At 41.8% G+C, this 12,585-nt stretch overlaps 1 protein-coding gene across 5 annotated transcripts in view; it reads left to right on the top strand.

Moving 5' to 3' along the window:
• UBR5 (ubiquitin protein ligase E3 component n-recognin 5) overlaps positions 1 to 12,585 on the top strand; it is a 156,442-nt gene that overhangs the window by 50,031 nt on the left and 93,826 nt on the right. The gene's annotated exons all lie outside the window — the stretch shown is intronic.

Below are 12,585 nucleotides of genomic sequence, written 5' to 3'. Positions count from 1 at the left end.
CAACTTGATTGCCTTCTCTGAGGAGGTGACTGTCTCTGGATATGGGGAAAGCAGTGGACATGATATACCTTGACTTTAGCAAAGCTTTTGATACGGTCTTCCACAGTATTTTTGGCAGCAAGTTAAGGAAGTATGGGTTGGATGAATGGACTATAAGGTAGATAGAAAGCTGGCTAGATCATCGGGCTCAACAGGTAGCTCAATAGCTCAATGTTTAGTTGGCAGCCAGTATCAAGCGGAGTGCCCCAAGGGTTAGCTTCTGGTTCTGGTTTTGTTCAACATCTTCATTAATGATCTGGAGGCTGAGGTGAATTGCACCCGCAGCAAGTTTGCAGATGACACTAAGCTGGGGGAAGTGGGAGATATGCTGGAGGATAGGGATGGGATACAGAGTAATCTAGACAAATTGGAGGGTTGGGCCAAAAGAAATCTGATGCGGTTCAACAAAGACAAGTGCAGAGTCCTGCACTTAGGATGGAAGAATCCCATGCACTGCTACAGACTCAGGACTGACTGGCTACACAGCAGTTCTGAAATAAAGAAATTGGGGAATTAATTGGACAAGAAGCTGGATCTGAGTCAGTGTGCCCTTATTGCCAAAAAGGCTAACGGCATATTGGTCTGCATTAATAGAAGCATTGCCAGCAGATCGAGGGTAGTGATTATTCCCCTCTATTCGGCACTGATGAGGCCACATCTGGAGTATTGTGTCCAGTTTTGGGCCCCCCCACTACAGAAAGAGTGTGGACAAATTGGAGAGAGTCCAGCAGAGGGCAACATAAATGATTAGGAGGCAGGGGTACGTGACTTATGAAGAGAGGCTGGGGGAACTGGGCTTGTTTAGTTGGCAGAAGAGAAGAGTGAGGGGGGATTTGAAAGCAGCTTTCAACTACCTGAAGGATGGTTCCAAAGAGGATGGAGATAGGCAGTTCTCAGTGGTGGTAGATGACAGAACAAAGAGCAATGATCTCAGGTTGCAGTGGGGGAGGTCTAGGTTGGATATTAGGAAAATCTTTTTCACTAGGAGGTTGGTGAAGCACTGGAATGGGTTACCTAGTGATACCATTACTAGGTAATGTGGAATCTCCATCCTTAAAGATTTTTAAGGCCCATCTTGACAAAGCCCTGGCTGGGATGATTTAGTTGAGGTTGGTCCTGCTTTGAGCAGGGGGTTGGACTAGATGACCTCCTGAGGTCCCTTCCAACCCTAATTGTCTATAATTCTATGACAAAATAATCTAACAGCCTATTGGATCCCTCAAGGTTTCTCTGCCCATTTCGTCAAGATCCCAGGGCTTCTCCAAGTTGGAGTCGTCATCCTCCTGCTTCACATCATCCAATGAATTCTGAGGGATGCAAGTAGATCATATGGCTCCCAGGGCTGGTGTGTGCCCCGTGACTAGGATGGAGGTCTCTGGCCCAGCCCCTACTGGCCACCAGTGCCCTACGTATATCTGTGGCCTTGAACTTAGTGGCATGCTCCTCGTTTGCTGAGATCCTGCTTTTCGTTCTGTTTGAATCCAAAATCATCTGCCCAGTTGACGGTGGAGGATTCGGGTTGACCACAGACCCCGGCATCAGTGCTTTTCCTCTCCGTGGAGTCAGTGGAGTTCTCCATCCTGGATACGTCTCCCTGGGAGCAAGAGCTGGTTTGGGTTCAGCTGAGACCTTCATCCTCATCACCGTGCAATGCTATGCTGCCTGGTTCGTTGTCGTCTTCTATTCTGGAGGACTTTAAAGCATACAAGGACCTTTATGCCATGGAGTTCCTCCAAGAGAACGTGCACAAATTGGTGGACATTTCACAGTCTGCCATCCCTGGAAGAGCTGGAAGAGTGGCCATCCCAATCAATGATACGCTCTTTGAACCGGCCTCTGTAGTGAAACGCATGGAAAAGCACTACCGTGTTCCCAGGCAGTGATTTGAAGGGTTTATTCTCATCCAGCCTCGAATTCCTGCGCTGTAACATTGGTAAACGCCACTGGTAAACAGTAAACGCCTGCACTGGCAGAGTAGGTTCCAGTCTGAGACAGAGACTCAAAGTGGCTGGATCTTCTGGGCAGGAAGATCTATACCTCATTGTCCCAACAGATGAGGATTGCATATCAAGAGGCTTTGCAGGCTAAATATGATTGTCTCAATTGGTCAGCCATGACTAAATTCAAGGATCAGTTATCTGAGGCCTTGTTTGGGGAGTTCTGGGCATTCATTGTGGAAGGCTGCTTGATGGCCAAAATGTCCCTGTAGTCCACCCTTCATGTTGCAGACACCTTGGCCAGGGTCATGGCCTCGATGGTAACTATGATGTGGGCTTCCTGCTTGCAAAATTGTAGAATCGCCCTGGATGTCCAGCAAGCCATCGAGGACTTGCCCTTGGCAGTTGTCTTGTTCTTGAACGAGACTGATAATACTTTGCACTCCTTCAAAGCTTTCAGGGCTTCCTTAAGATCCTTGGGAGTGTACATGGCATCTGCAAAGATGCCACTAAGGGGCGCAGCAGCAGCAACAGTATTGCTTGCAGCATTCCGTTACACAGTCTTTTCCCCACAAAACACCAGGACTACCTTAGAAAGAGGGATAGATCCCACAAGAGGAAGCAGTCAGACAGTCCACATGTCCTCCCTCGGCACAGACTAAGCGCCCATTTTGACTCCTTTGTCCAGCGCAGTGGTCCAATTGTTACTCCACCCCCTCTGTCCTTTTTGGGATGTGCTAGCCCCTTTTTTACAATTTTTCGGACTCATTTACCTCTGACAGCTGAGTCCTATACTGTCAGATTGGGCTATGCAGTTCAATTCTTCTCCATGCTCCCTTCCCATTCCCCTTTCCTGTCACTCTTTAAGGACTCCCTCATGAGACACTGCTCATTGAGTAGGTCAGCTCTCTGTTGAAGTTGGGAGCTGTGGAGAAAGTTCTGCAGGCACACCAGGGCCTGTACTTTTATTCCCAGTGCTTCCTGATACCAAGATCCAAGGGTGGGATGAGACCAACCCATTCTTGACCTTCATGGCCTCAACAAATTCATCAGGTATATGAGAGTCTGGATGATCATTCTGTTGGCTATCTTCCCCATGCTGTCTCAGAATGACTGGTTCGCTGCTCTGGACCTTCAGGATGCTTGCTTTCATGTGGCAATTCTGCTGAGCCACAGAAAGTTTCTGCGTTTTGTGGTAGGAGAATGCCATTTTCAGTACACGGATCTCTCATGTGGCTTCTTTTCTGCATCCCCCTCACCTGAGTCTTCACCAGATGCGTGGCGGTGGTCATGGCATATCTCAGGAGGAAGGAAATCACCTCTTCCTGAACTTCAACAACCAGTTGCTGAAGGATGGCTCCAGAGAGGAGCTTCTCGCCCACGTTGACACCACGTTGCACTTGCTCAACCGTCTGGGACCCATTTTAAACATTGCAAAGTTAACCTTGGCACCCATTCAAAAAATCTAATTCATTGGAGCCCTGTTAGATTCCACGAGGTTGAGAGTGTTCCTGCCGACTGACCACTTCCAGAAGATTCAACAGCTCTGTCTTTTTCTGCAATCTCAGTCATCCATGACAGTTCGTATGTGTCTGAGCCTGTCGGACCACGTGTCCATGTGCACTCAGGTGGTTCAGTTTGCCAGGTTGTGCCTTTCTCCTCTTCAGATGTGGCTCATACCAGTTTACCCCACCATGCCCTGAATCTTCTTGACAGGTTGGTTCACCTTCCTCCACCATTTCTAGATTCCTTGCGCTGGTGGGAGTCCTCACACAATGTGGGCCAAGGGGTCCTTTTTGCTCAGCCTTCTCCAACCAAGTCAGTGGTTATCAACACTTCCCTTTTGGGTTGGGGTATGCATCGGGATTCGTTGAAATTTCAGGGCCTGTGGTTGAAACAAAAAGCCTCACTCCGTATCAATAAGTTGGAACTTTGGGCCACCCACAATGCATGTCTTGCCTTCTGAGACTGCATCAGACACTCAGTGGTTCACATACTCACTGTCAATATCATTGCGATGTACTATGTGAATAAGTAAGGAGGAGTGCATTCCAGGTTACTCTGCCTGGAGGCAATCACCTGTGGCAGTTTTGCATAGAAGAAGTTATCACTACTGTAGCAGTCCATTTGCCAGGGAGGGTGCAAAATCATTTCATGGATCATCTCAGCAGGGTTTTCTCCTTGAGCCACAAATGGTTCCTGAAGAAGAGTGTTCTCTGGTTCGTCTTGCAACATGGGGCATCTCCGTGACGAGGGAAAACAGGAAGTGTCTCCTCAAGGGGGCCTTAGCCCAGGTCCCCTCAGACATCTTCCACTGCAGCTGGTGGTCAACTCTTCTGTATACTTTTCCGCTGATTCCAGTTATTCCTCAGGTTATCCTCAAGGTCAGAGCGGATTAGGCCAAGCTCATCCTCACAGTGGCAGCATGTCAGAGACCATGCTGGTTCTCAGATCTCCTTGCTCTGTCAATTCAACCTCCAATGTCACTTCCCCTCCATCCCAACCTGTTTGCTCAGAACTATGGCTGCACCATCCTATCTGGGTAGGACTAAATAGTTTCCTGTTTCACCTTACCTATTTGTGTCATATGCAGACCACATAAAGGAACAAGCTGTCTCTGCACAGTCCATCTCTAGAGGGATAACATCCTATATCAAAGCTGCATACGAAATAGCTTCGGCTACGCTGCTTCAGCAAATACGGGCTCACTCCATGAGAGTGCAAGTGACTTCGATAGCATACCTCGGTGACATTTCCATACTGGACATTTGCGGGGTGGCCACATGTTTGTCCATACATACATTTATGGACCATTATGCAATTTAATGCATCTTCCAGAGTGGATGCAGGCCTCAGAAGGGTGGTCCTATGATCCCTATTGAAGTAGACTCTGAGCACATTTTCTGGATTGGGGTAGTACTCTTGAGTAACATAAGTGGAATACATGTCCGCATTTCTTGGAAGAAGAAGAAACGTTACTTACTGTAATTGTGGTTCTTTGAGATGTGATGCAGACACGTATTCCACGACCCACCCTCTGTCTCTTCTGCATCAACGTCTTCTCTCAAGGGCTTTCGGTACGAAGGAACTGAAAGGGATCAGGGTGGCACCACCTAATATAGCTAGAGGAGGGACCACAGCCATGAGGCTAGGGTGCTGTCCTTCTGCAGGTACTGCTAGGCAAAAGTCTCCAGGTCCAGTGCACTGGGTGTACGCACACCTAAATGGAATACATGTCTGCTTCACATTTTGAAGTTACTGCAGCTGTGGTTCTGTTTCATAGTCATGTTCGCAGTGTAACATTTAACTCTCTAAAGCCTTCTGTGCCCCAATGATCTTTTTCTCTGTGAGGATCTCTATGTTGATGCATGGGGAACCAAGAAGGAAGAAATGGCCCAGAATCAGGAGTGAGAGACTTGGTTATTCTGAACCCTCACTGGGACAGATCTTTCTTGTGGAGGCATTCTCTCTCTCCTTCTTTTTCCCGTTCTCTCCTACATTCATTGCTCAGCATTCTTTTGTTGTTCTATGTTTTGATTTCCCACTTCTCTGGTTTATTTGCCCTCTTGTGAGGCTAAGGGCTAAAGAGCTTGAGAAGGGTTGTCATGTTCCATTTCCATCTGCTGACCTTGACCACCACTTCCTCCTTCCTAGTACGTAGGCTGAGCAATGTGGATACTTGGAAAAACTGTTCATATTTGAATAAGTGCATTTCAACCCATGCCTGGGACTCTAAAGGACAACCTGAACAGGTAATTCTGAACTGTTAAATCAGTGCTTTTGGCCTTCTGACTTGTCTTAACAGTAAAATGAAGAAAGTCATATAGCTCATATAGACAAAATAATCTATTTTAAGTAGTGTTAGAATGTGACAGACTTAGTCTAGTAACCCTAGTCCTGAACTATCCTCCAGATTTCTGCTTCATGTTGTAGTATCCATGCTTTTTCTTGGGGGTGAAGAGGTCTACCTCTAAAGTGTCTCACCCCTCTTATTTTATTCTAATACTTCCTTAAGAGACTATTTTCTGGACTGGATTTCTTGCTGATTCAGCCATTCTTGCTTTAGTGTAACTTTCTGGGACATCTATCTCTGGGTTTTTGTTTTTTTTAATAAGTTCATTGTCACTGTATCTAAGCACTTCCAGTTAAAATAGATCTGCATAACATGGCCCAAAGTGGATTTAGTGTTCTGCCCTTTTCAGATTCTAGGAGGCCTCTCTATGGCTCACGTCTTTGTATTTTTTGAATTTATAAATACATTTTTGCATGTTATGTTTGAACACCCATCCATGAATACACACATGCCCTATCTCCCAGTTAAGGCAGGAAAGCTTGATCAAAAAAGATCTGGCATCAAGTTCTAAAAGGTGACCAGATTTTGGGTTATCTCCTCTTAGCTCATTCCATAGCTGAACCCTCTTTACTGGGAATGCTTTTTCTTCTGTCATTCTCCATTACTTCATCCTGGGTTTTGTTAGTTGCATTGTTCAAGAGGAATACTGCTGTCTTGGGGATCATGAGTGGAGGTAATCTAGCTGAGGGACCTGGGTCCTAACCCACTGATGGCCTTAAATCATAAACAAGGCCTTGAGTTGATAATGAAAGAAGTCTGGAAGCCAGTGGAGGGTACACGGCCAAAGGGGTAATCCCACATTGGCACATCCCACTGACAAGATGAGCAGCTAAAATCTCCATTGTTTCCATCTTCAGTTCCAGAAACAGAATTGTACTAATCCACAATGAGAATGATGAACATGTGGATTACAGTGGCTAGGTCTCTAGTCTGAGACGAATGAAGGAGATCTAGCAAACCTGAAGGCATTTCCCAACACACCCTGCTTACTCAGGTTAGGGAAGAGCCCAGCTAGAACCTGGGACTTCGCACAGCTTTGATAAGTTGCGTGAATGTTGATAGATTCTTGTCCACTAAACAGTAAAATGAACTCTTGCATCAGTTCTTGGCTTTGAATTCCCTTCCTGAAGGCTCACATTAGCATCAACTGCAGTATTATCCAAGCACAGAATTTATCAATAGCAAATATTTGCCATATGCACCAAAGCCACTCTTGAGTTCTGCACAGTGGTATAGCCATTTCCCTTCCCAGGATGTCATTTGTTGCAAATAGAAGTTTCTCGAGTTATTTTACTGTACCCTTTTAAGTGTGTTCATTTTATTCAGCTAAGGAGACATAAAAGCTTCACTACAGCTAATACCTTCAGTCTGAGGTCTGAATCTTCAAGCGTGTGATCCTTTCTGTCTGAAGTGGGAAAACTAGTAATTGAGTCCCTGAGACTGTTTTGTCATTTAGGATTCTCATTTAGCTCAGGCACCTTTTTGGGCTTAACCGTTCTCTGGACTGCCCTATTTGTTGAGCATGGGGCTCAGTGTTCGGCTTTAGAACACAATAAATATTAACTTTTAAAAAAGATATAGGCAGGAGAATTGAAACATATTGCCCACCTTCACTATTTTAGCTTTCAGGTGTTTTATTATGCTGGATCACCCCTGGAGGTTGTGGTCCCCCTGGTCAAGTGGAGAAAAGAGATCTTGGTGGCTGAATTGTATAAGGCAGCTTCTTAGAACTGCTTTTATAGAACATTGCAAGCTTAGTTTGGGTCTCAGCATCCAGTAACAAATACCATGTTTGCCAGCAGTTGTCAACATTAGTGTCTAACTTATGGTAATGCTGCTGCTGCAGTCTACACTGATGGCAGCCAGATCACACCAAAACAATTTATCTACTAAGTTATTTTATTAACCTGTTATGCTAGTACAGACAATGACAATAGAAAACTGTTGTCTTTTATTTTTCTTCCTCAGTTTAAATGCTATTTACTCCCAAACTTAGTTGGGAGAGAATTTTGGGTTAGTAGTGGGCTTACTAAATCCCAAATGCGTATGTGTGTCCTTGTGTATGTGAAACTCAAGATGTATGCACAAGTCAAAATTTGGGTTATATGTGCTTCTGAATATTGTACCTCCTGCTTCTGATTGAAAACTTCTGAAACTGAAAGGAAAGTCAATTAATCACCAGAGGGCATAAAAATGCACTGAAATTTATTGGCTGACATCCACCCATGTGCCGTCTATCTTGATATAGTCAGATGACTGAACACGGACATCTTATTACTGCAATTTATAGCTTTATCCGTGTCCAAGGACCACTTGATAAATACATGTTTGATGTTAGCCCAGGAGTGTTTTGAGACCCAGTTAAAGAAAACAGATTGCATCACTTTTCAAAAGGGAGGAGGGAGGGGGGGATGTTTTGTAGGTTTTTTTTCAGGTATAGAAGATAATCAGAATGATTTATGTTACATAATGCTAGTTGAGGTTGGCTTCTGTTTTTCTCCTCTTCCTCCTTCTAGCAGAGGAAACTTTTTGGTTCCTCCTTGTTTTCGGCTGCTTCTCTTGGTAATGAAGAGTCTGGATGTCTGTAGGAGCAGCTACAGAGGAGCAGCAGCTAGCATTTTGATTTGACAGTTTTCCACTAACCAGAAGCAAGTGTTCCATGGAACTCTTGTGGTTCACAGATTTTCAGTTTGAGAGCTGATTTTCAATACTTGGGAGGAAAAGGAAACATCTCAAAAAGTGGAGCTGCAACTAAACAGTTGCACACTGTCATAACTGCAGGGTAGGTGCAGAATCAAGACTGGAAAGAAAGGTGGTCTGCACAACAAGATATCTAACTAAATAAATTGTCTTTGTGAAGTGGTTAAGCACCACAGCATTAGTTACAGGATTAATAGTAAAATGATTGCATACAAAACTAGTTAAGATATTGGCAAGCTTGATTAAAAACTACTACTGTACATTAAGAACCAAGGATTCATCTGGCATGCAGTGTCATAAAAGCGCATTGTAATGAGATCTTGTACACTGATTTTAGAACTCTATCTTGCTCACACCGAAGTTATTGACTTCAGTGGGAGAGTTAAAATTGTTCTAATTGATACAACACTGGATTCAGCTTGATCTCCTCAATTATTTTTGGATCACTGCATTATAAACATTCCCTAGATTTGTATACTTCCATGGTGGGTGTTCCTTTAAAAAAGCAGACATTTAGAGGGAAACTTTCACATGCCTATATTACACTTGAGGTGACAAACATCAAAAACCAGAAAATTTTAACATTTTAAACTCTCTGTGTGTAAGGAGAGCATGTTGAGGCCTCAAAAATTGTAATCATATAAGCATACATTGTGTACGTAGAGTATGTGTATGTATAAAATAATATTCAGCATCAAAAAAACATTACAATAGTGTTGAGGAATCAGGCACTGAAAAGTTAATATTGAACATTAACTCTATCCCCACTTTCATATGTCTAAAAACAAAAAGACTTTTCAAAGTAGTGAAGGAGATTCAGCCACATCTTCCATTAAAAGGTATGGCTAAATCCTCTGCACTGCTTTGAAATTCTCAGTCATGCTCACTTTAAATAATATATTTATCAAATAATATAAAATCACTAGGATTCTGTACAGTCTTTATATTTATTATTTTATTACTATAAATTTAGATTTCTGTAACACCTGAAGGCCCCAGTTGGTTGGCATTCCATTCTGTTTAGCTCTGTTCAATCTTTTAATAAACTAGAATCCCTCCTTCAGGGAGCTTACAGTATAAAAGACAAGACATGACAGATGGATGAGACAAAGAAGCAGGCTGGGGCATAGTGAGTGAAGGTAACGATAATAAACATAAGGTATACCCAATTTGTAGATGTCAGAGGTTGTTGGAAATTTGCCAATGGAATGTGTTTCCATCAGAGAATACGAATTCATCTAAATCAGAGACTATTCATTTTTGACAAAGGTCTAACAACAGTCAAGCAGGAGTCCAATAGAATCCTATCTGTTTTCCTTCCAGCTTGCCCACCAGGCTCCTCAGTAGTCCGCCTGGTGAGGAGCCAGAGCACTGGCTACTTTACATCTCACCTGTTGGGTTGCCATGAAGCAAGGCTTCCAGGCTTCTTGCTCCTCTGCAGCTCACAGGTGGGCTGACTGGGAGCCTGGGAAGTATGGCTCCTTGGCATCCCAAACTTTCCATAGCTCTTGAGCAGCCAGCTGAGCAGACTGTCCTTGGGCTGGGGACCCCAGGGCTTTCCACTTTGTAGAGAATTTCAGAATTTTTGGTTTTCATTCCAAATCAGAGTGAAACCAACTTTCAGAATACCCAGATCTTCCATTAATGGAATTATCTTTCTCTACAGCGCTCTGGTAGCCATACAATAGCAGTGATAGCAACTTTCCATCTATCTAGCTGTTTTTGTGTTGCTGTTTTCTATATGAAGAATAATTCATGTTATATCCTCTCATACAATTCTGTATCTGTATACTTAGTTAAATTTGTTACTGAATAAGACTTTATTATATTTTGGTATTATTATAGTAGATGAATTTGTAAAATGAACATTTAATTAGTAATAAACATTTGCTAGAATATGCATATGAAGTGTGAGCATTAAATGTTTCACACTCAATTATATTAACTATTGTAAATGTTTTGTTTTTTTATCACAAACCTGATGCTTAGTTACAATTTTTGAGGACGATGACCTTAATCAATGTAGCATGTAATATTTAATTCATCCAGAATCATCTTGGAGTGGATATTTGAGCCCCTGTTTATAAACGTATCTCTAAAATGGCAATCTATATTAATTAAAAAAAAGAAAAAAGGCAATTCTTGTAATGATATCAGATGAATAGCTTTTACAGTTTTGTTTCACATGAATAAAAACTATCCAGAAACATTTTGGAAAGCCTAAATTAAAAAACGTATACTGCCAACAATATCTGTATGTTAAAAAGTTTTGTACTTGTCTGGTTCTGGGTCTAACTTACATAGTATGTTGGCCCTTATAGCCACAGTCTGAATACATAATCCAAAGCGTATATATACATTGAAGGTCACTTAAACTTGAAACATTTATGAAAGTTTCACCTAAATTTTATGAGTGACATCATTACACCATGTTACTAATGGTGCCCTGTATATGTAGGGCACATCACAAAACATTTTTAGACATTTCTTGCCTAAGGCTTTTAAAATATAAATCTGAAGAACAATGCATAAGATTAGGGATGAGTTATGAAAATAAGAGTGGCATAGTTGATCAGTGCCCATTTTATACATTTGTATGTTTATAAACACTTCCTGTGGCACTTTGATATGTTTGAGTGCTCTGGGGGCAAAAAAGAACTAGTCTTTTAAAAATACTATAACCTAAATGGGTGTCACAAATCACAGCATGGCAGTTGATTTGCAATCAGTGTCCTGTGAAAGAAACAACCTGACCTTTTGGAGGATTTTTCTGTTTTTCATAGAACAGAAAACAAAATGATCAGATTATATGCTGAATCTGTGTTACATAATAGTATATTACTATATATATTGTATACATTATGTGAAATACACTTGTTTGTTTATATGTATGTATTCATAAATATATATAATACTCTAAAGATACAACTTTTAAAGCATATGCAAAAAGGGGAAGTGTAAAGGCTTTAATGTCCAGCCTTAACCTCATCCTTATTGTTGTATTTGCTCTTTTTTTGCACAAAATTTCCTTTTTAGAGAGAGAGAGAGAGAGAGAAATCTGAGCTACTCAGTTGCCTACTAAAATGGACCCATCTCTTAACTGGGACTATCTTGAACATTTTTTCAAAAGATTTCCCAGCTGAGGAACTGATTTTAAACTTTTGTAATTTTAAATCCTCAGAACTAATTTAATAACAAAATCACTCTCCCCAAAATGCCACCCCCCCAAATAAAACCAAACCGAATGAAAACCTTATTTGATCTTTAAAACCTTAGTTTTGCAAAACAAGCTAAATTCAAAGAAAATTAATCTTAACTTTAAAGTTGGAAAACTGTCGTGAACTAAGAAGGCCTTAAATCCCACTTTTTAAAAAAGTTCTACCACCCTGTGCATGAAATTGACAAATTAAAGGCTTGATCCTGTAATCAGATCTGCATAGGCAGGTCTTCTTTACCTGCATGGAGTTCTCTTTCAAGACAGTGGGGCTTCACATGGACAGAGAAGTCCACCCGTGTGGCTTTGACTGTCGGATCCAAGTCCTAAAATGTCTGTCATTTTAAAACTGCTGAATACCTTTGTTCTAATGTTTTGAACCTTCTACCTTGAGCTATGTAAAAGTCAAGTGTGATGTTTTCCTGCTTAAAACATTTTGACTTGTAACACAAAATTGATACATTATTATATCTTCCCCTTCTTCTCCCCCACCTCCAGCTATGCTTGTATAATTTAAAAATAGCCAAACAGATTTTGCTCATACTTAAAATAAAAATAAAAGTTTTCAGGGATGAGACAGAACATGAAATTTTCAGTCCCAAAAGAGGAAGCCTTGATAAACTGAAAAAAGGGGGGTTAGAATGGAAACTGGAAAAGGGTACAACCTTAACTAATAGCATGTAAGCAGGCACACACTGGGTTGCAGTTCTGAGATAACAGAATTTAAAATTAAGGGAATGCTGACAGCTTGAGATTTTTAATTGATGAACTTAAAAATTCTTGAGCACCCTTTAAATGGTGTATTTTGAATTTTAAAAAACTTTTAAAATGTTTTTCTATAT

The sequence above is a fragment of the Emydura macquarii genome, unplaced genomic scaffold (genome assembly GCF_026122565.2).
Source record: "Emydura macquarii macquarii isolate MOO-44397 ecotype Brisbane River unplaced genomic scaffold, CSIRO-AGI_Emac_v2 contig_383, whole genome shotgun sequence".
NCBI lineage: Eukaryota > Metazoa > Chordata > Testudines > Chelidae > Emydura > Emydura macquarii.
Note: the sequence above shows the minus strand (reverse complement) of the source record. Positions and strands in the feature narration are given on the sequence as shown.